Source organism: Martes martes (genome assembly GCF_963455335.1).
Source record: "Martes martes genome assembly, chromosome: 13".
Classification (NCBI taxonomy): domain Eukaryota; kingdom Metazoa; phylum Chordata; class Mammalia; order Carnivora; family Mustelidae; genus Martes; species Martes martes.
The window spans coordinates 17,142,078-17,162,603 of record NC_137901.1 but is presented as its reverse complement, the minus strand read 5'-3'; the positions used below and the strand labels follow the sequence as shown (position 1 = coordinate 17,162,603).

Genomic DNA, 20,526 nt, shown 5'->3' with positions numbered 1-20,526 from the left:
ACCAAATACGAGGCATGGATCTTGACTGGACTATAGTTTAAAAAAAAAAAAAAAAAGAAAGAAGAAAAGAGCTAAAAAAGATTTCAGAGGTAATTGGAAAATTTGAAAATGAGATGCTATTAGGGAATTACTGTTCATTTAGCACCCCCCGCCCCCACGGCAGGCAGGCTCCTGCCCCTCAGGTCTACTGGTGTTGAGCCCGTTCCCACCACGAGTGGGACTACCGTGATGAAACCAGTACGGCGTGCCAGCCTTCCGCGTTTTCCCTGACCCCCTGGATTGTGACACTGGCTTGAAGGTGACTTTGATTCTCTTGGGAGCAAATCTGAGGCTGTGACAGTCGGAGTCCTATCAGCCCCTCTGTGCTCGGCCCTCTCCAGCCCGCACGAAGTCTGACTCCTTCCAACTTTTCCTGTCCTCGTCCACCACGGATCAGTCCATACCGCTCCTGCCCCTTGTCATCGCTCTCTGTCCATCCTGGTTTTTCTCTACCCATTAATAAAAACTCAGTCATCTCCTGTTTCACCTAATGTTTCAGAGCAAATGGCAAGCAAGTATTCTCAGCTTTGCTACCCAGAGAGGAAACTGAAGTGTCAGAAATATAGTGTCTTGTCCAAAGGCAAAAATCCAAATGGCAAAGAATTTCAAAGGAGACCCAGGAGTCCCAGTGCCCAAACTTCCGCCTCCCTTCTGGCAAAATTCCGACATTCTTCACTGAAACAGAAGGCTTTTTTCCATTTCAAAGAGCCTGAGGCTCTGGGCAGAAAGAGGAGAAAACAGAGTCACCCACCAGGCCGGTGCGGCCTCCAGCTGCCTCTAGTGACTTACCTGATTTTGATCTTCCCTGTTCCCGAAGCCCAGTTTTGTAGCCTGAGTCTGAGTACAAACACTAAAGATGCAGGCATTCCAAGCTGAACTCCTGAACTCCAGCCTGGCAGGATTCAAATCTATCTTATCTTAAAAGAATGCATCCCCTTTTATTTAAAAAAAAAAAAAATTCAATTTTAAAGGCAGCTGAAGTAGGGGTTGTGGGATTTGCTGGAAGAAGTTTGGGAACTATTACAAGTAGGCCACAATTTATCCTTTCTTTGCAATCCAGAATCCTTGCAAATCCCATGTCTGGGAATTTAAAGGAAATCATCTAAAAGCTGAACATTTGTCTTCATGGTTTTCCAAACAAAGGGAAAGCTGTTTCAGCAAAAATGCAGCACTCCTAGCCCAGGGAAGCTGATGAAAATGACCCGGATGTTTACACCCTGAAGCTGGGCAGTAAGGGATTTGCCCTGCCCTTTGAAAGAATGTCTACACGGGAGGCTCTGGGAAATCCATTTCGCTTCAACAGAGAGAAACCAACAGTGATTCTGAAAAGAACTGAGGTGGTTGTAGCCAGGAGAACAATCTGGAAAACTACAAAGCAAGTGACCCACAGGCAGTGCCAGTAACACAAACTTAAAAAAATCCTGTTGCCACCACATCCGTGGAACAAAGCTGGAGCGCACGGGGCCCTGGTGACTTCCACAGGGCTCTGGAATGTTCCCCTGTCCGGATGAATATTTGGGCTTTTACCATAGGAATGTGTGTGTGGGCTTTTGGAAGGTCACAGCCAATCCCTCAGGCCTCTTGGGTTAAGACTCTGGTCTTTTCTAGGGGTGAGTTTATAGGGGGACCCCAGGTGGTCTGAGGCAACCCAGGAAGGGGGCTCCCTACAGGCACTGAGGGAGCAGTAGCAGGGTCAAATAGCGAGCAACACTTTGGGCTCATTTCTTTTTTTCCTAAAGATTTTATTACTTATTTGTCAGAGAGAGAAGGAGGAGCACAAGCAGGGGGAGTGGAAGGCAGAGGGAGAGAGAGAAACAGACTCGCCGCTGAGCAGAGAGCACCAGGTGGGGCTCGATCCCAGGACCGTGGGATCATGACCCCAGCTGAAAACAGATGCTTAACCCACTGAGCCACCCAGGCGCTTCTGGCTCACTTCTTGAGATTAGTTCCTGCGGTCGGGGGCTAGGAGGGGCAGAAAAAAACACCGCATACTTTGCTTTCCACTTGCACCTGAAAAGAAACAGAATCACTACAAGTAAGGGTAGGGCAAAATGACAACACCTGCTAGGTAAGGCCGCCCAGTGCCTCCCATCGTCACACGCTGAGGCCGGGATAACCAGACCTCATTTCACTTCGCATTTATCACTAGGGAGGGGGACAAGTAGCTTCCTTTCTAAGAAAGCAAAATGACAGAGCGCCCTGAGGAGGAAAAGAAATGATCAGAGACATTAAAAACAGCAGTTACGTAAAGAACTGTTGAAATCACTAGATCGTACACCTGAAACTAATACAACATCGTATGTTAATTCTACTGGAATTTTTTTAAAAACCCAAATGTTAAAAATAATAGCAGCTAACAGACCCCATTTAGGAGCGCCGGCAGCCCCCAATGGTTGTTGAGCTCCCTGCTTCTGTACGGATCTGTCTTCCTACCAGTCTGTAAACTCCGTCAGTCTTGCTCGCCTTTGCATTAGGAGAGCTCAGCAGATAAGGAGGAGCTTAATAAATAATTATTGGTGTGAACAAATAGATGGTAACTACGTCAGAAATGATCAGCTCAAGAGGACAGGGAGACCGGCTTCCAAATATTCGTCAAGCTCCAAGTAGGATGAGTCAAGGTTATATTTAATTTATTTAATAGCTTCCTATTAAATCCAGTGACTTCTCTGGGTCTTGAAATCGGAGGAGGTGACGATGTCACAAACTGCAGTCTTTTTGTAAGGAAAGAGTAAAAAATACGCAGGTTTCCAAGGAGGGGTGGTGGGGGAAGGGCCGGGCGGCAGGTGCAACGGCCTGCCTTCCCGGCCGCCCCCGTCCTGCCTTCCCGGCCGCCCCCCTCCTGCCTGCAGGCCGCCACCCGGCCGACGGGGGGCGCTGGGCTTCCCCGCTCGGCTTAGTGTGCTTGACCAAAGGTGACGATGACTTAGTGGGCTAAGGTCATGCCCTCCCAGCCTCTGAATCGATAATTTAATGTGACTTATCAGAGACAGAAAGAACTGTTTACTTTAAAACCCTGGATTCCATAAAGGGAGAGGGGAAGGGCCTACACCCCACAGCCGCTCAGGGCTCGCGGCCGCCCCGTGCAGCCCGCACAGACCCGCAGCCCGGCGGGGCCCGAGAAGGGCCCAGGCCCGGCGGGGCCCAGCGCGGACCGGAAGGTAAGCACCCCGCTCCCCGCGCCCCCTCCGGCTCCCCGGGCTGAATCGGGCCGGGCTTGGGGGCGGCCGCCGACTCTGAGGAGCAGGGGCGCCCCTCGCGCAGGTGTTTCCAGAAAGCCCGCCCAGCGCCTGCGCGACAGGGAGCGTTAGCCACGGCCTGTCTGGACTTGCCTGCCGCGATGACTTTCTTCCGCGAGCCTGAGGAAACCGCGGACCTCCATGGAGGTTCCCCTCAGCCCAGCGGAGGAAGGGAGTTAGGGAGGACTTGAGGGCCCAGAGACGCCCCGACTTTTACCGGTGCCCTCGGAGTGCCCTGGAGCCACTTCGTGTGCAGGGATGGTCTGACTTAACAGTATTACGGAGGCCTTCAGACAAGATCCCATCAGCAGGATAATTGGAATTAGGGGGCTCGTTTGGCCAGGAATCCCTGCCTTCCTCGTGCCTTGGGGCAAGCACCCCGCAGGGTTCCTGTGTTCCCCTCTGATGCCAGCCTCCGGGTTGTTCCTCTGAAGCCTTGTTCCCTTCGCAGCCCTGCAGACAGACATCTGCGCGGGAATAAAACTGGTTCCCAGGAATCCCCAAGCCTCAGCGACTCTCTGAGAAGAGTCTGTTGAGACCCCAACCTGCCGGAGAATTTTCCCCATCTGCCCCCACCCCTGGCTGGTGATAGCGTGGCTGGTAACTGCAGGCCTAAGGAGCTCTCCAGATTTCCCCTTGTAGATGGATTTCAATGGAAAAAAGAAATGTGCCTTTGCTCCCTGTTGACAAGAACATTCTATTTTAAAATTTCCATGTACTTTCAAAATGACAAGACTCAGGCATGTGATACGGACTTCCTTTGCCTTCATCTAGACTATAACAGCTTAAAAGAGTCAAATTGATGCCTCTAACACATCTGTTTGAAATGACAGTAAATGTGGATTTGGAATTAAGAAAAAGCATTTCCATTTATCTTTTGCTTTTTAAGAAATTTTTGTTTATGCTAATGGGTTAGGTTTGCAGACAGGCGACACTTAACAGACCGTGGAAGCACTCGGTCCTCAGGGCTGGCCCTAGAACATTCTCAGCCCCTGGGAAAACAAAATCTGAAAGCAAAGACAAGCTGCTCATGCCTAGATCTGACAAGAGAAAGAATAGGGAGTCTTGTGATATTCCTTGTACTTTGCAATCTACGACAACTTGCAAGGAGCTGTGAGGCACACACAATACTTACAGGCTGAAGAATTTGCTAGAAGGTTAGGCTTGCAAAGGCTTCCTCCTTCGTGAAATCTCCCTCCCCAGTTAGGGAAAGAAACCCATGTCATAAAAAAAGGGAGCAAACCCAGGCTAGCCTGTTTTTCATAACCACAGGCTCAGTGGGAAAACAGCATTCAGAATGGACCACGGCAACTGGGAAATGTCTAGAGATTCAGTTGAGGCTGAGGGAAGGGAGTTGGGGACACTCTACAGAAATTGAGTTTTGATAGCTAGACGTTTAGAAATGCATAGCAGGTGACCTCTTTTAGGAAGTAAGACAGGTCCTTACAGAGGATCCTTGTTTTTTCTAAGCCGTGGGAAACGGAGCTGGCCTCTGCTCCATTACCCTGAAAAGCATCCGACATCTTCGCCTGATGCATTACTTTTCTCACAGGAAGTAACAGGTATAATTAATCCCCAACTAGCTTATAAACATTCTGTTCTTTCTTAATGGGTACTATTTAAGTGCACTTGTTAAATTGGAAAATACTAGAACAAAATATTTTTTTAAAGCTGCAGAATGAGAAATGACTGTGAAATTAAAAAAAAAATATATATATATATATATCTCCAAGGAGATCCTGGCATTAACCACTTCTATTTTTTTTTAATTAGTGGCGTATTTTCGGTTGGTATTTGAAGAAACCAAAAACGTTCTACTTGCTCATGTAAACTGCTTTGCCAATAGACAGTTTACCCACTCCTACAGAAACAAACAAGCAATGAGAGACGAGGGCCGACATAACCAAGTTTAAAAAACTGTTCACAAGGCTGAGAACATACTAGGCACTCAATCAATATGTTTATTGACAGATGCAATAAGACCATAAAATTGTTGTTCTGCATAATAAAGTATTTCACTAATAATTTGCTAGGAAATTAGCCTGAGGCTCCTCTCTCTGCACAGCCCTCACTTTGCAAGCAGTGTAAGCTCTAACCTCTGAATTTCAGAAGAGCATTTTGCAGGAAGGAATTTTTATTACGGGATCCACCAAAGAAAGAAAGAAAGAAACTTTTAAAAAATTGTTTAAATTCTAATTATTTTTCTCATTATGAAAGTACTACATTAATTGCGTACATTAATAAATGCAGAGAAACAAAAGGAGGGAAAAAACCAAACTGTAATTCCACCACTCAAAGATAACGAGGTTAACATTTAATTTTTTCGCCCCGGGCGTATATGCTTTGTCACAGAAAAGAGCTCATGCTGTGTATACTGTTCTGTAAATGACTTCATTCAGTCACATTCCTTGAATCTCTTTCCAAGTCAACAATCATTTTTCTACAAAGTCACCTCAAATGACTAGGTTATATTATAAATATATTACCCTTTTCCTATCATATGGGTGGTTTGCAATTTTTGCTATTATGAACAGGGGCTCCGTGGACAACCTTACAGGTAAATCTGCATACAGATTGGTAGAAAAGAAAATCTTTTCTAACATTCAAGGGCTTTTTGCTTGCGATAAAGTTCTTGGACCAAAGAAATAGAGGTTTTAATAAATAGAAACAGGAGTTTTGTAAACCTTATCTGAAACACCTTAACTTTCTCTTCCCTTCTGCCCTCTTCACTCTTTCTTCCCTTTCCTGTCTTTTGCAGATTATTAAGACACTTCCAGCATGCAGAGCCCACTGGGAGAAGTGCAGGTGTGCTCAGACCCTGCTCTAACGTCCTGAGAGGTGGAATGGCCCCAGACTCTTGCCCGATGGACGGGTCTCCAAGCATGTCCTACCGGGACCCTTCTAACCAGTGAATTGGTCTCCACCCAGTGATTCTTCCCAAATGAGGCCAAGAGATTTCTGGAGCCTCTTGTCATGGTCAGCAACATCCCATGAATGACCGCGAAGTGGGGGTTTCTGTTCTAAGTCCCTCAGGCAAAGACAAAGCAGATGAGCCTAGCTCTGGGGAGAAGCATAAGAGTGTGTCCACCATGGCTGTGCCCAGATGCTGAGGGCTGGCCAGACTGGGGCCAGCTGGAATTCTAGAATTTGTACTTGGTGTGAGTCACACCAAAACTGCCCAGGTGAAGAGCTCCCCCTGAAGACAGTTGTCTACCTGTGGGCCAAGTGGTCCGTTCCTGTTGCCTTGCAAATGACCACACCCTGTCAGGGCAAGTGAGGGTCATAGACTGGAACCAAAGGAAGCCAGGCGCCTCATAGGAGGATAAGCAAATCAACCCAGTCAAGAAGGTAAGGGGAAAAAAGAGGCAGGGTTCAACATCCCATCCCATGGAGACTAAGAGACTTTTGTGATGTGCTAAGAACTGCACATTCTAGGTCGAAGAGGGTGATTTGATGGTCTGCATGTGAATAAGAAGCTATTTTTACTGAAAAATGCAGAAGGGTACATATTCGGCTGGTAAGAATGAGTCAGTTCTATGACCAAAGCAAGGCTCTGGTCAAAGGTTAATAACTCCGTTATCCTGGGAAAAGACAAACAGGCCCCCAACCTTTGCCTTTTCTAGCATTTGGGGGAGAGTCAAGGATGAGGTAAGATTATTTATTTCCTCCCATTCTCCATTGTGGGCAGGAGTTCGTGTATCAGTCAGAAACCATTTTTAACAGGAAAGCCAGGAAAACAGAAGGGATTTACTCATAGGAGACTCCCTTTTGCTAGAAAATGAGTATTATAAACAAAAAATTGAACCGTTCCCCTCTCTCGCTTTCCCTCTTTTCTTTATGTCCCCTCATCTCCCACCCTCTACATTGGTGGAAAATGACCAAGGCGAGTAAGAGTTAAAATCTGAGCACCATCGGATACTTTGGTATACAGTAGATGTTGCTGAGAGTAAATTACAGCACATCAAAATGCTATCCCCATGCAAAATCATTTAAATTTTCTTAGACTGCAGAATTTACCATATTTACCGACAATGGATTGGGAAGGTAAGAGCTGAGGAGGTCCCATGAATCTGGTCATATTACTGCAGTTTATAATGCAGCTTTTCACTGAGTCTTTGTTTCCTAAAATCAGTTCCCTTTAGGGATTCCTTCTCACTTAATGCTCTTAGATAATTGATGCAAACAGATTTTCCATCCATTTCCATAGAAAGTTTCGTTCCTCTCAGTGGGAGGCCTTCTGTGGGGTGGTAACAGCGGACACAAGGCAGTGGGTCGCTTTGTTAGCTCAACTGTTCCAGACACAGAAGCCTGACATTTTTCTCTCTTTCTGTTGCTCAAGATGGTCCCCCCACTCGTGATCCCTCTTTTCTCTGCTCAGGTCACTATGTGGAGCTGGCAAGGTTCCCTGATGGTGACCAGTGGCCATGGCGGAGTGTGGAGGTGAAGTTACAGATTTTCCTTAGCAGAGCTGTGGAGTGTGACAATGGTGTTTGTGTCCAAACTATCAAACGCCATTATCACACTAAATAGCTACTGTTAGGCAATCCTTCCGCTCAATAAATGCCTTGGCATCTGTGTGGTTTGGGCAACAAAGTTCCTCTTACAGCAGAGTTCCCAGTCCTGTGTGATTACTGAGTAAATGCAGGCCCACTGGTGCTCATAACCAACCTGTCATCCGAACTTGGCCTCTCACATGCTGTTGTTAAATCCTTTAGCTGGTGATGAACTTTCTTGTTTTCCCGAGTCAATAAAAAATATGGCCATGTCCCCCGGAGCGCCCAGCACAATTGTTCAACCCAGGCTTGTTGAGTTGAAATGAGTAGTTAGGCAAGGGTCAGATCTGGGAAACAAAAAGTGGGTTGAGTCTAGGTTGTACAAACCAGACGCTTATAGGAACAGAATTAAGTAAGGTGTGTGGGTCCTCACTTCCCATCGTAAGAAAACAACCTTCTAGTAAACTTACACATGGCTTAACTGACCTTTCAGAAAGTCTTGAACATATTTGATTTCTACTGATGTTAACCGGTTATGAGGCTGATTTCTGAATTTGTGTGTTAAGTCCTTTTCCTTCTATTTCAATGAATTATCATCAGGAAATGTTATATGAACTATGTATGAGTTGCCATAGCAAATCTGAACATTTTAAACCCAAGCAGTTTCCAGGACAATTGGACCAGCCGGGTGTTCTTGTCTGAAATACATTTTTTTCTCTGAGAGGCGTTTAAAGTAAGGAGTAGGTTCTGTTTGTGCTGGGCTGGAGCTTCTTCCCCGTGACTTGGCTACATGAACTGGGATTTGTTTGATCAAATTGAAGGGTTTGGAGCAACCATCAGAAATAAGTTCTTTCACGCATTCAGCTGTTCATTTACCAAACAAATCTATATGGAGAGGCTGTCATGTGTTGGGCTCAGCCCTAGGCACCGGGGACGCTTTTAAATTAAATGCGTCTGACGTCACTTCCGGTAAAGGGCATTCCCGGGCTCACGTGCTGTCTGGGACCATTCTGATTGTTCCAGTTATATTTACTCGGGAGCTCAAGGAGCAGAACTTCGCAAAGTAACTCCAAGTCCCTGGCTGAAAAGCACCCTGTGAGGGCAGTGCCCCTGTCTGTGACGCACTGTAAAGGCTCCAAGGTCCTGAGACGCTTCTGTCCAAGGAGGAGCTCCAGTCCTGCCTGCTCTGCGTCTCCTTCCATCTTCCACTTCTGCCCTCCTGGCATTGTTCACTGTCAAGAGGAGAACCAGCCCCCCCGAAATAATTAACCCACTGACGTCCTTCTGTGTGGTTTTCTGGAGAGAGAGCACCAACTGAAGGAGCAGTGACGGAGGGCTCCGGGTAGTGCAAGTGACCCCCATGCATGCTATTGCGCCCGACCCATGCAACGTGGGGCAAAGATGACAGGTTTGGGGGTCCTTCCGCGGATGACAAAGGGAGACTGGGTGTGGTCCTGGAGTTGTCTAGAAATGCAAGCACAGCTCACCGCGGTCTAAAGCTGAAGGACTGTCCTATGCCTGTGACCTTCCTTGGCCTGGTTATCCCTCAAAACCTCCTACTTCATAGCTGTGGCTAGGGGCAAGTTGGTCCCCCGTCTCCTTTGTCAAGGGACTCTGAGGGAGGACCTCTTTCCTTCCTTATGACGATCTTTCCTTGTGAGAGCCCATAATGCCGAGAAAGTCAAACAGCAAAACACCATTGCCATGAAGTAGAAGGGAAGGGACATCTCGGCGGTCGTGTTGGGGTTAGGAAGGGGATGGCCAGACTGTCTGCAGGGACCCAGCCCTCTGTGGTGGCACTTATGGACTCAGAGCCTCAGGCTGCAGACTGTTCCCAGGCTCAGGGACAATCCCAGGATGGCCTCAGGCATTCCTCTTCCTCATTCCCACTTGCCCCGAGATTTTGTTCAGACAGAATCGGACAGGAAGCCAAAGGAAACTTCGCTTCCATCTCTCCTGCTGCCCCTGGCATGATTCCTGCCCACGTTCTCTAATAAAGCCTTCCCGGGGAGCCCTGCAGACTCCGAATACAGGCTATAGGATGGACAGGTCCACTTGGAAGTGCAGTCAAGATCACACTCAAGGGGCACCTGGGTGGCTCAGTGGGTTAAAGCCTCTGCCTCTGGCTCGGGTCATGATCTCAGGGTCCTGGGATCAAGCCCCGCATCGGGCTCTCTGCCCGGCGGCGAACCTGCTTCCTCCTCTCTCCCTCTCTGCCTGCTTCTCTGCCTGCTTGTGATCTCTGTCAAATAAATAAATAAAATCTTTAAAAAAAAAAAATAAGATCACACTCGAGCTGGGAGGCAGCAGAGCACCCAGGTGGCCGCCTTGAGAGGTTTTCCTCCCCAGGACACAGACCTTACGCTGCTTTGTGAGCCGTGACTGCGAGGCCCTCAGCATCCTTTCATCTCAGTACAATGTGTACCTCGAATGTGACAGCTGCCACTTAGGGCCTGTCCAGTGTCCCAGCCATCCCCAGGGAGGTTCTGTGACATAGCATAGCAGCTGACCAGATGCAGATGGCTCTTCCACACGTTTTTTCCTGAACTCTTCTTAAATCTGTATTTTCCACTGAGTGTGTGTGTGTGTGTGTGTGTGTGTGTGTGTTTTAATCTGAAGCTACTAGAATGTTAGAACTGTATGCCAGTGTAGGCTTCATTCCAACACAGAAACTGGAGCCCAGAAAGGCTAAGGGACACGCCCAAGGCCGTTCAACTGGCCTGTGGCCGAGCCGGGCCCAGGCTTTGCCCCTTAATCCCCGTGTTCCGAAGTTACTGCTTGCCAAAAGTAGGCACAGAGGTCAAGTAGCTCTTGCTGAATGAGGGACTGGATGCCTTGTCAGAGTCCCCTTTCCTTTTATTCCTCTGAGAACTGTCTCGTTCAGGTTTAAAGGAATGCTCCCAAAGGCAGTATTCTAGAATTTGGTGGATGGGTCCATGTGGAGGCTCCCTGTTCCTTGCATCAGGCGGTGTTCACTGGAAAGACATGGTGGTCAGGTTACTTTGTGCCTCGTATTGTACTGAGCTCTGGGGACACAAAGGAGCAGGAGGCTGGGTCCCTTCTCTGAGCTGCTCTCAGTCCAGGAGTTGGACAGAGGTCTAAACAAAGACACTTAGGCCTCAGGGTCCTAGATGTCCCCACAGAGCCATGGACAAGGTATTCAAAGGCTTTCATTGTGGCCTTCCTCTCTTTTCAGATGAAGAAACACTGAATCTTTGACATTATCATCTTTTTTGTTACTATAAAATAATCTCTCATCTTTATTTTGATGGTCCGACTGCCCACAGGTTCAAGGTCAAGGACATTTTGTTGCATTGGGTAGCAATGCTGTCCATGAAGATCTAGCTGCGTTCCCTTTGCCATCTGGCAGCATAATGGGCAGCGTACGATGTACCGAGGGGCCTCAGCAGGGACTGGGGGATGGACTAGAGCACTTTTCAGTTGTGCGTGTGAAGAATTTGCAATTTCTCGGAGGAGCTGGGGAAGATGCGAGCTGGCATCACAATGCCACAATGCATTCTGCAGTCTGTGTTTGTGCTCACGCCAGTGGGCCACTAGGCCCATTCCTCCCCTGCTCCCTCCTTCCCTGTCACAGGAAGCCTCATCCCAGGTGACTGTGGAATGCCTCAGTGCCTCTTAGCTGCCCCTCCCTTGGGACAGGCTCCAGGAAGCTGCTGGGTACGAACCCATGCACCCAACATGCACCATTTCTTCTATTTGAAATCCAAGTTTCCTTCCAAGCTTTGGAAGGAAAAGGAAAGGTTCCACAACATCCAGGTTTACCAAAAAAAAGTAGATGGCCTCTGCAGATTCCCAAGGGCTTGATCATAAGATAGCCTGCTCTAGACAACCAGGTCACCCTCTGTCTCCTGATGAAAAGATTGATGTGACGCAAAATTATAGTGTACTTAGAATATTTAAACACTGCATGGGATACAAAGATGACTCAGTCATTCATTCAACCAACATTCAGCCGTGTGTTCCTACTATGGGTCAGGTGTTAAGCTAGAATTTAACCTAGGATTTAACAGTAAGATGCTTCCTCCAACATCTAGTGCTGGCAACCTAGTGAGGGCTCAGACAGGCAAATGAGTCATGGCAGTGCGGAGCCTCAGAGCCTCTGAAGTAGATAGGGGGTGTCATGGGGACCGTTAAGAAGGAAGTGCCATCTGTGGCAGGTGAGATAGACAGGTGCGAGAAGGAGACACGCTCTCCAGGGCAGAAGCACTCTGGTGCTCCAGACAGCTGTCCAGTTACAGAGAAATTTGTGCCTTGGCAAGTGAAGGATAGGAGTGCTCACCATGTCAAGTTTCCACCTGGAGCTACCTTCAGGTTTCTAGATCATTCCCCAGGAAGCTCCTCCAGACAGCATTTGAACTATGAACCTGGAAGTCATTTGGTGGGGATTTTCCCCTCTCAGAAAGGCAGCCAAACATCCACAGAAAACAATCACCTTTTTCTTTTTTATTTTTAAAGATTTATTTTTTATTTATTTGACAGAGAGATCACAAGTAGGCAGAGAGGCAGGCAGAGAGAGAGGGGGGGAAGCAGATTCCCTGCTGAGCAGAGAGCCCGATGTGGGACTCGAAACCAGAACCCTGAGATCATGACCTGAGCCGAAGGCAGAGGCTTAACCCACTGAGCCACCCAGGCGCCCCAACAATCACCTTTTAAATAAAAGAAGCTCATTGTACTCTTGGGCAGGTGACTGGGGCAGGTGCATGTGTGTGTAGGTATGTTTGTGGGACACATGTTTGTGAAGAATTTCAGTTTCTCATAGGAGCCGGTAAAATGGCTTTAAAGTCTCATTCAACTGGAAATTTACTTTATTTTATTTTGTTGAATCAGGGAAAACCAGGGCTCTGATCTCTAACTTGGGCTGAGGTGGGCACCCCCCTGTTTGCCCGCCCTCTGAGCCTGGGGCCACACTCTACTGGGGATACTGCCCCCTTGTGGTCGGATGCACCCCTGCACATCCTTGACCAGGCTTTTGCTCGCTCAGTATTCCAAACCCTTTGCATTCAGAGCTTCCCTGGTGGCACTGTTCAGCTTTAATTTTGATAAAGCACGTTTTCAAAGGCTTGAAGGGGTAGGAGAGAGCAATGGAACTCATTGTTCTATTGTCTGTTGACCTGTTAAATACATCAGACAAGAACTAATCTTGTTCTACCTAGAGAATAAGTCCAAGTCCCTTCCTTTTCACTTTTCTGGCACACTTAGCCCAAACAAGAGCTAATTAAAGCCCTCCCCATTTCTTAAGGCTTCCTGTCTTCTGTGCAGCACGCTTTGTCTTGCTTTTCCACTTGACTTCCAAATGGCTCTGGATACAAAGAAGTCAGAGAATCGCCCACTATTTGGACGGGACAGATGCTGTCTTTACAGTCTCTCTCAATGAGCACTAACACCCTATGCCAGAGATTTTCCCGGTCTCTCCTACATCTCTGCATGAGCTTGGGCGATCCCAGTAGGATCGCTGGCTCAGCAATTAGAGTATGCAATATGCTGGCTTGGGTAAAACACGACAAGGATTGCTCTGTGTGAACCAAAGCGGGTGGCCACAGATAACCACCCCAAAATGTAGGTGGTGTATTAGGAAATTCTGGCTACAAGAAGCAATTTTTCTTAGGTTATCTCAAGTAATTCATCCTACAGCAACGTTTTCTTTAGCATCTGCTATGTCTAAGGCAGTGAGCTGAGGAAAGGTGTTTGGAAGGGGCCACATAGCAGTAAAGGGACAGGAATCACACAGAAGCTCCCAATCACCAGTGAAGACTCTGTGGAAAGTGGCAAATAGTCTGGATTGAGGCATGAGTGCTCCAGAGACTGGGCTATCTGGTCACCCCCAAGGGTACAGACATAAATTAAGCTGCTACCATTATGGTGATGCATTTGTTCCCTTTTTCTGCGCTTGCTGCTATCCTATTTGTGTCCATCCTCACAGTTTCTGCTTCCCTATAACTGTTTTCTCATGTCTTCTGCTAATTCTGGGGTCTCAGTGGCCCCCGCTACTTACTGGCCTCCCCTGCCTGCCATCTTTGGGTGTCTTTTCAGTTTCTCCACATGCTACCGTGTAACTTCTCCTTCCTTGTCTCTCCAGTTTGGATCCCGGAGCCACAGAGCTGATTGTCTCAATGAAGCCGTGAGTTCCCGCTGGGGCAGAGCTTTCCCTCCAAGCCATGATACAGGCTGTGGTCGACCGTTATGGCAAGAAAGGAAAACGGGGGTGTGAATGAGAAAGTCAAGTGCAGGAATTAGCATGTAGGCTTTACTCTGAGCAGGAGCTGTCCATTTCCCAGATGAAAAGGCAGGGCATGTATTCTCAGGGAAGAGAGTTGGCATGAGTTTAAGCCCAAGTAAGACAGAGTTTGGAAGAGTCAAAAAACTTTAAGCTGACCGGTGTGGTAGGAGTGTGATGAGTAAGCAAAAGATGAGGTTGGAGGGGTGGGGGCAGGGGGGCTCGCATTCGTGGCCGCAGGATGGAAGAGGGACCTATGAGGAGGGCAGGCATGATGGCCACCATTATTTTGTGGTCATGCATTTTGCTGATGGGTCATCAAGACCAGGGATTGACAACCTATAGCCTGTGGGCCAAATTCAGATGACTGCCTGCTTTTTTTTTTTTTTTAACATTATATTTATTTATTTCACAGAGAGAGAAAGCATGAGCAGGGAGGAGGGGCAGAAGGAGAAGGAGACAGACAACAAAGCAGACTCCCCAGTGAGCGTGGAGCCAGACGCAGGGCATGGTCATGACCTCAGCCTAAGTCAGACCCCTAACCGGCTGAACCACCCAAGTGCCCCTGACTGCCTGTTTTTATAGGAACTAAGCTTAGTTTTTATATTTTTAAGTTACCGGGGGAAAAAAGTCAAAAGAAAAATACTAATTCATGATATGTGTAATTTATATGCAAGTCAAGTTTCAGTGTCCATAAATAAAGTTTTATTGGAACCTACAATCATTCCCCTTCGCCTAGACTAACCCAGATTGGCACTGAACATCTTTGATCCCTGAAAACCCCTCTGTTCCAGGCAAGTTGGGATGGTTGTCACCTGGAACGCAGCCAGGCTCACTTCATTTGCGTATTGTCTATGGCTGTTTCAAATTCCCGTGACAAAGTTGAGTAGTCATGACAGAGGACATATGGCTCCAAAAGCTTAGAATCTGGCCATTTATAGAAAAAGCTTGTTGACCTCTGACCAAGACCAATGAAAAGTAGATAACTTCTCTGATAAGACAAAGAAATAAAACCAATTGTTACCTTAATGAGAGTGTTAACTATGCCTATTTATTTTCTCCATCAGAAGCTTGATTCGTTTTTCAAACCTAAATTAGAGCATGTCACTCTCCTGCTCGAGATCCTTCAATGGCTTCCCATCCCACTGGCAATAAGATCCAAGGATCCCATTCGTCCATCTCAGACCTCATCTTTTTCCTTTTCTTCCTCTTGCTCGCTCCACACCATTCCCACCCCTTGCTGTTCCTCAAACATGCCAAATGTAATCCTACCTCAGGACCTTTGTACTTCCTGCTGTCTCTCTCATGACCCTGTCTCCCAGATCTATGCACACTTCACTCCTTCGCCTCATTCTTGTTTCGATTCAAAGTTACCTTTTCAGTGAAGCCTTTCCCCCCAGCACAGCCCTCTTCGCCTCCTGACATTACTTATTTATTTATGTTCTGTGTCTGTACTAGAAGGTCAGGCATGTGGGGACAGGGACCTTGCTGTATCCTTGCTCCCAGAACAGTGCTGATCACATGGTGGGTGTGTGATGAATATTTGTTGGATAACTAAGTGGTTGGTGGAGTTAAGAATCTTATGCATGTCTCCAGGGTCATGTCCCCACTCACTGGGGGCCATATTACTACTAATCAATATTTTCTTTTAGCCAATATTGGTCCTGTTACAATTATGTAGCTGCCTGTCTCTGGCATCCACTGGCCTCTTTTCCTGCCAAACACCTTGTATTTAATCATCTGAACATCTGCTCTGTGGATGTCTCATGCCAGATGCGAACCTGGGAGGCTGCCATTTCTCTTGTCCTAAGGATGGATCCGATAATCCTAGGGCCCCGGGGTGGAATCGGGGTGATTCTTCAACCCCTGAAGCTGACAATGACATTTTATGCATAGATGCACTTTTCCAGGATGAGGGTCCAGAGCTGTTATCCAATCGTCAGGAAGAAAGGTGGAGAGCTATGATTTTAAGAAACAGCAGTCCGTTTGCATCAACGTGTGCCAAACTCTCTAGTCTGTTACCGGCCCTCCCATGGGGTGCCCTCCATTCTCCAGTATCCTGTGTTCTTGGCACTCAAGCTGCTTCCGCTGGGATGCTGTCTGCCTCTGGAAGGTTCCTCCCTTCTGCCACATTCTGAAACATGGTGAACACATTACCAGGCTCCTGTGCAGCTCAAAGGCCCCCCAGGGGGCTGATCTGCAGCAGCTGTTTTCTTCAGGGCCACAGAAAGTGCTGGACCAGGCCTCATGCGTGGCCTCAAACAGCAAAAGTCTCCCAGGAAGGGCCCCTGCCAGGTTGGCTTAAGATGCGCTTCTTGGAGTGTGAGGCTTCATTTACGTCTTCTGTCAAGTCTCTGTGGCGTGGGATCGTTTCCTGCCAAGGCTCCCTGCTCATTTCCCCGAGGAATCGGGAGCCCAGCCGCAGGGTTCCTGACGGGAGGCCCAAGAGGAAAGCACAATCCTTTCTGAGAGCAGCTGGCGGGAGGACACTCGGTCTCTGCCCTTTCCCCAGCTTTCAGAGGCTTTCCCTTTCCAGGAGGAGGAGGAACTTTCCAAGAAGCTCTCCTGTAAAGGCAGCAGCTGTCTGTCTCTTTCTGAGGCAAGGAGGGAGGCCCCCGCTCAGCTCAGTTCTCCTTGTGTCCCTCTGGTCTGCACTCGGGTGGCCATTTGTGACCCTCACCACCAGCAGCATGTGGAGAGTTCTCAGACTTCCTGGGCCCAACCCAGTTACAGACTGCCTAAGGCCATCAGACACGAGCTGGCTAACACATCCGTGTTGGGCAAACAGCAGGGGCCCCTACATTGTCAGCGAGGCCTTGGAAGGGAAGTGTGCCCTCGTGTTCTCTTAAACCCAATGCTCCTGACCTTGGGGCTGGAGAATTCTTTGTTATAGGTAGCTGTCCCCGGCCCTGCAGGATGTTCAGCGACAACCCTCGCCTCTACCTGCCAGATGCTACGAGGATCCTCCCTGTTGTGACAACCCAAGACAGCTCCAGACGTTGAAGAATATCCCACGGGGACGAAAGGGCACAAAAGGAAGCAGCTACCCCTTGGCTGGGAACCTCAGAACAAGAGGTAGGAATGACAGGAGGGTATATGGAAATAAAACGCATTTCCATCTTCAAGAGAACAGAGAGTCAACGAAGCAACTGCATCCAAGTACAAGGATATAGAAGTGCCAGGGGCTCTGAGGGCATAGACTTGGGGGCTCAAAGGAAGACTTCCTGGAGGAAGTGACATCTAAGTGGAAATGTGGAAGATAAGTAGAAGTTTTTCAGACAAATGAGGGGAGGGAAGAGTATTGGCGTAAGCTTCTAGAGCGCTGTTACCACCTAAAAAAATGTTCACCTTTTAAAAGAGAACAAGCGGGACGCCTGGGTGGCTCAGTGGGTTAAAGCCTCTGCCTTCGGCTCAGGTCATGATCCCAGGGTCCTGGAATCGAGTCCCGCATGGTGGGGGGCGGTCTCTGCTCAGCAGGGAGCCTGCTTCCCCCCCCCCTTTCTCTCTGCCTGCCTCTCTGCCTACTTGTGTTCTCTGTCAAATAAGTAAAATCTTAAAAAAAAAGTAAAAGAGAAAAAGCTTTTGTTCTGCTTTCAATAGAGCAAGAGTAAAGCAAACCAGAGAGCCCTTGGGGCCTGGTAGGGTGGCAGAACCAGAAAAGGTCACAAAAGGAAGAGGCTTTAGGGACAAAAGAAACCACACCTCACCTGTGACCCCTGACCTGCGGCATCAGCCTCACCTGGGAGCTTGCTAGAAATGCAAAATCTCTGGGCTGCTCCAGACCCCTTAAAACAGAAACTCTGCAGGCAGGACCAACTGCCTGTGATTTAACAAATCCCACCCCCTCTCCCCATGACTGGGATGAGTCCCTGAGCTCTGGGCAGCCCGCAGTGGTGCTTATTAGTGTTTAATGAGAGAGCAATGGAGAGAATCAATCAACCAATTACTCTTGCCTTGAGAAAGAGAACAGAGATGTTCTCAACTGGAGCTGCACATCAGAATCACCCTGAGGGTTTTAAAATCCCCCTTGCTCAGGCCATGTCCCAGAACAATTACTCGGGAGTCTCTGAGGGGGACCCAGCCATGAACGTTTTTTAAATCACACTAAGGGACTCGAATGTGCTGCCCAAAGTGAGCATCATCATTGTAAGAGAAGGTATCAACGAGATCCTCTACTTCGAATGACTTTGAGAATTTATCTTTAAACGGGAACAACTTACATAACAGTATGTATCAAATAACAAGTGATTTAGACAAACTGGAACTTTATTTTTCTCTCCTTTAATTAAAAAAAAAAAAGTCAGGAAGCAAAGAGCCTAGGACTGGGACAGTGGCTCTACAATGTCTCAGCAATTTGGGTCCTCTGTCCTAGATGGCCACTCTGTCCTGTCCTCATGGTCACAGTATGATTGCGAGAGCACCAGCTATCAACTTCATCCTCCAGGAAGGAAAACTTAAAGGCTGAAGGACAAAAAGGGTAGTTGCTTGCTAGATCTATCCCCTGACTATTTATTTTATTTTTAATTTTAATTCCAGTATAGTTAACAGACAGTGTTATATTAGTTTCAGGTGAGCAATATATATATATAGATATAGAATTCAATAACTCTCTATATTACTCAGTGCTCATCATAAGTGTACTCTCAATCCTCTTCACCTACTTCATCCATCCTCCCACCGACTTCCCCTCCAGTACCCATCAGTATGTTCTCTAGAGTCAAGAGTCTGTTTCTTGGCTTGTCTCCTTTTTTCTTTGCTTTCTTTCTTAAATTCCACATATATGGTGCCTGGGTGGCTCAGTCAGTTAAGCATCTGGCTTTGGCTCAGGTCATGATCCCAGGGTCCTGGGATTGAGTCCTGTGTTGGGCTCCCTGCTCAACAGGGAGTCTACTTCTCCTGCTCCCTCTCCCCCACTCCCTGTTGGAGCTCTTTCTCACATTCTCTCTCTCTAAAATAAATAAATAAAATTCTAAAAAAAAAATTCCACATATAAGTAAAATCACATGGTATTCATCGTTCTCTGACTTATTTCACTTAGCGGTATACTTTCTAGCTCCATCCAGGTTGTTGCAAATGACAAGATTTCGTTCTTTTTTTATGCTGGAGTAATCTTCCATTGTGTACGTATACCACATCTTTACCCATTCATCTACCACTGGACATTTGAGCTGCTTCCATAATTTGGCTATTGTAGATAATGCTGCAATAAACATAGGGGTGCATGTATCTGTTCAAATTAGTGTTTCATATTCTTTGGGTAAATATCCAGTAGTGGAATTACTGGATCATGGGGTAGCTCTACTTTGAATTTTTTGAGGAATCTCCCTACTGTCTTCCACAGTGGCTGGACCTGGAAATGGTGCAGGTCCATTGGCAGGGGTTCTTTTTTCCTCTACATCCTCACCAATATTTGTTGTTTCTTGTATTTTTTGATGTAGCCATTTTGACAGGTGTGAAGTGTTTTCTCTCTACGCCTCCTTTGTTGAGGGTTTTTATCACGATTGGCTGTCGTATATTTCCTCAAATGCTTTTTCAGCATTGAAATGATTCTATGGATTTTATCCTTTCCCTTGTTGACGGGATGTCTCACGTCGACTGATTTGCAAATACTGAACCACCCTTTCATCCCAGGAATAAATCACATTTGATCCTGGTGAATGATTTTTTTTAAAATGTATTGTTGAATTAGGTTTGCTAATATTTTGTTGAAGATTTTTGCATCTGTGTTCATCAGAGATATTAGCTTGTAGTTGTCTTTTTTTGGTAAGGTTTTTATCTGGTTTTGTTATCAAGTTAATGCTGGCCTCGTAGAATAAAATTTGGAAGCTTTCCTTCTTCTTCTATTTTTTGGAATGGTTTGAAAAGAATAGGTATATAATTCTTCTTTAAATGTTCAGTAGAATTCACCTGTGAAGCCATCTGGTTCTAGATTTTTGTTTGTTGGGAGTTTTTGATTACTCGTTCAATTTCATTGTTAATATTCAGTCTGCTCAAATTTTCTAATTCTTCTTGGCTCAGTTTTGGGAGATTGTATGTTTCTAGGAATTTATCCATTTCTTTTAGTTATTCAATTTGTTGACATTACAAGTTTTCATAATATTCTCTTACAATCCTCTGTACGTCTGTGGTGTCAGTTGTTAATTTCTACTCTTTCATTTCTGATTTTGAATCTTTTCTCTCTCTCTCTCTCTCTCAGATGAGTCTGATTAAAGGTTTATCAGTTTTATTGATCTTTTCAAGGATCCAGCTCTTGGTTGTAGTTATAGTTGTCTTTTTTTTTGTAGGATTTTTATCTGGTTTTGTTATCAAGGTAATGCTGGCCTCATAGAATAAAATTTGGAAGATTTACTTCCTCCTCTATTTTTTGGAATCTATTATATTGGGGTTTTTTAGTTTCTATTTTGTTTATTTCTCCTCTAATCTTTATCATTTCCTTCCTTCTACTGGTTTCAGGCTTTGCTTGTTCTTCTTTCTCTAGCTCCTTTAGTTGTAAGGTTAGGTTTGAGATTTTTCTTGCTTCTTT

General features: G+C 46.7%; 2 long non-coding RNA genes across 2 annotated transcripts; one reads left to right on the top strand and one right to left on the bottom strand.

Moving 5' to 3' along the window:
• Nucleotides 1-1,760: 1,760 nt before the first annotated feature.
• Nucleotides 1,761-2,504, bottom strand: LOC308354485. The gene is made up of 2 exons (XR_013967868.1): nucleotides 2,402-2,504; nucleotides 1,761-2,049 (listed from the first exon to the last, which is right to left on the bottom strand). It is a non-coding gene; the product is annotated as an uncharacterized lncRNA (long non-coding RNA).
• A 559-nt stretch (nucleotides 2,505-3,063) lies between these two features.
• LOC308353942 lies at nucleotides 3,064-8,489 on the top strand. The gene is made up of 3 exons (XR_013967832.1): nucleotides 3,064-3,197; nucleotides 6,034-6,623; nucleotides 7,654-8,489. It is a non-coding gene; the product is annotated as an uncharacterized lncRNA (long non-coding RNA).
• Nucleotides 8,490-20,526: the final 12,037 nt, after the last annotated feature.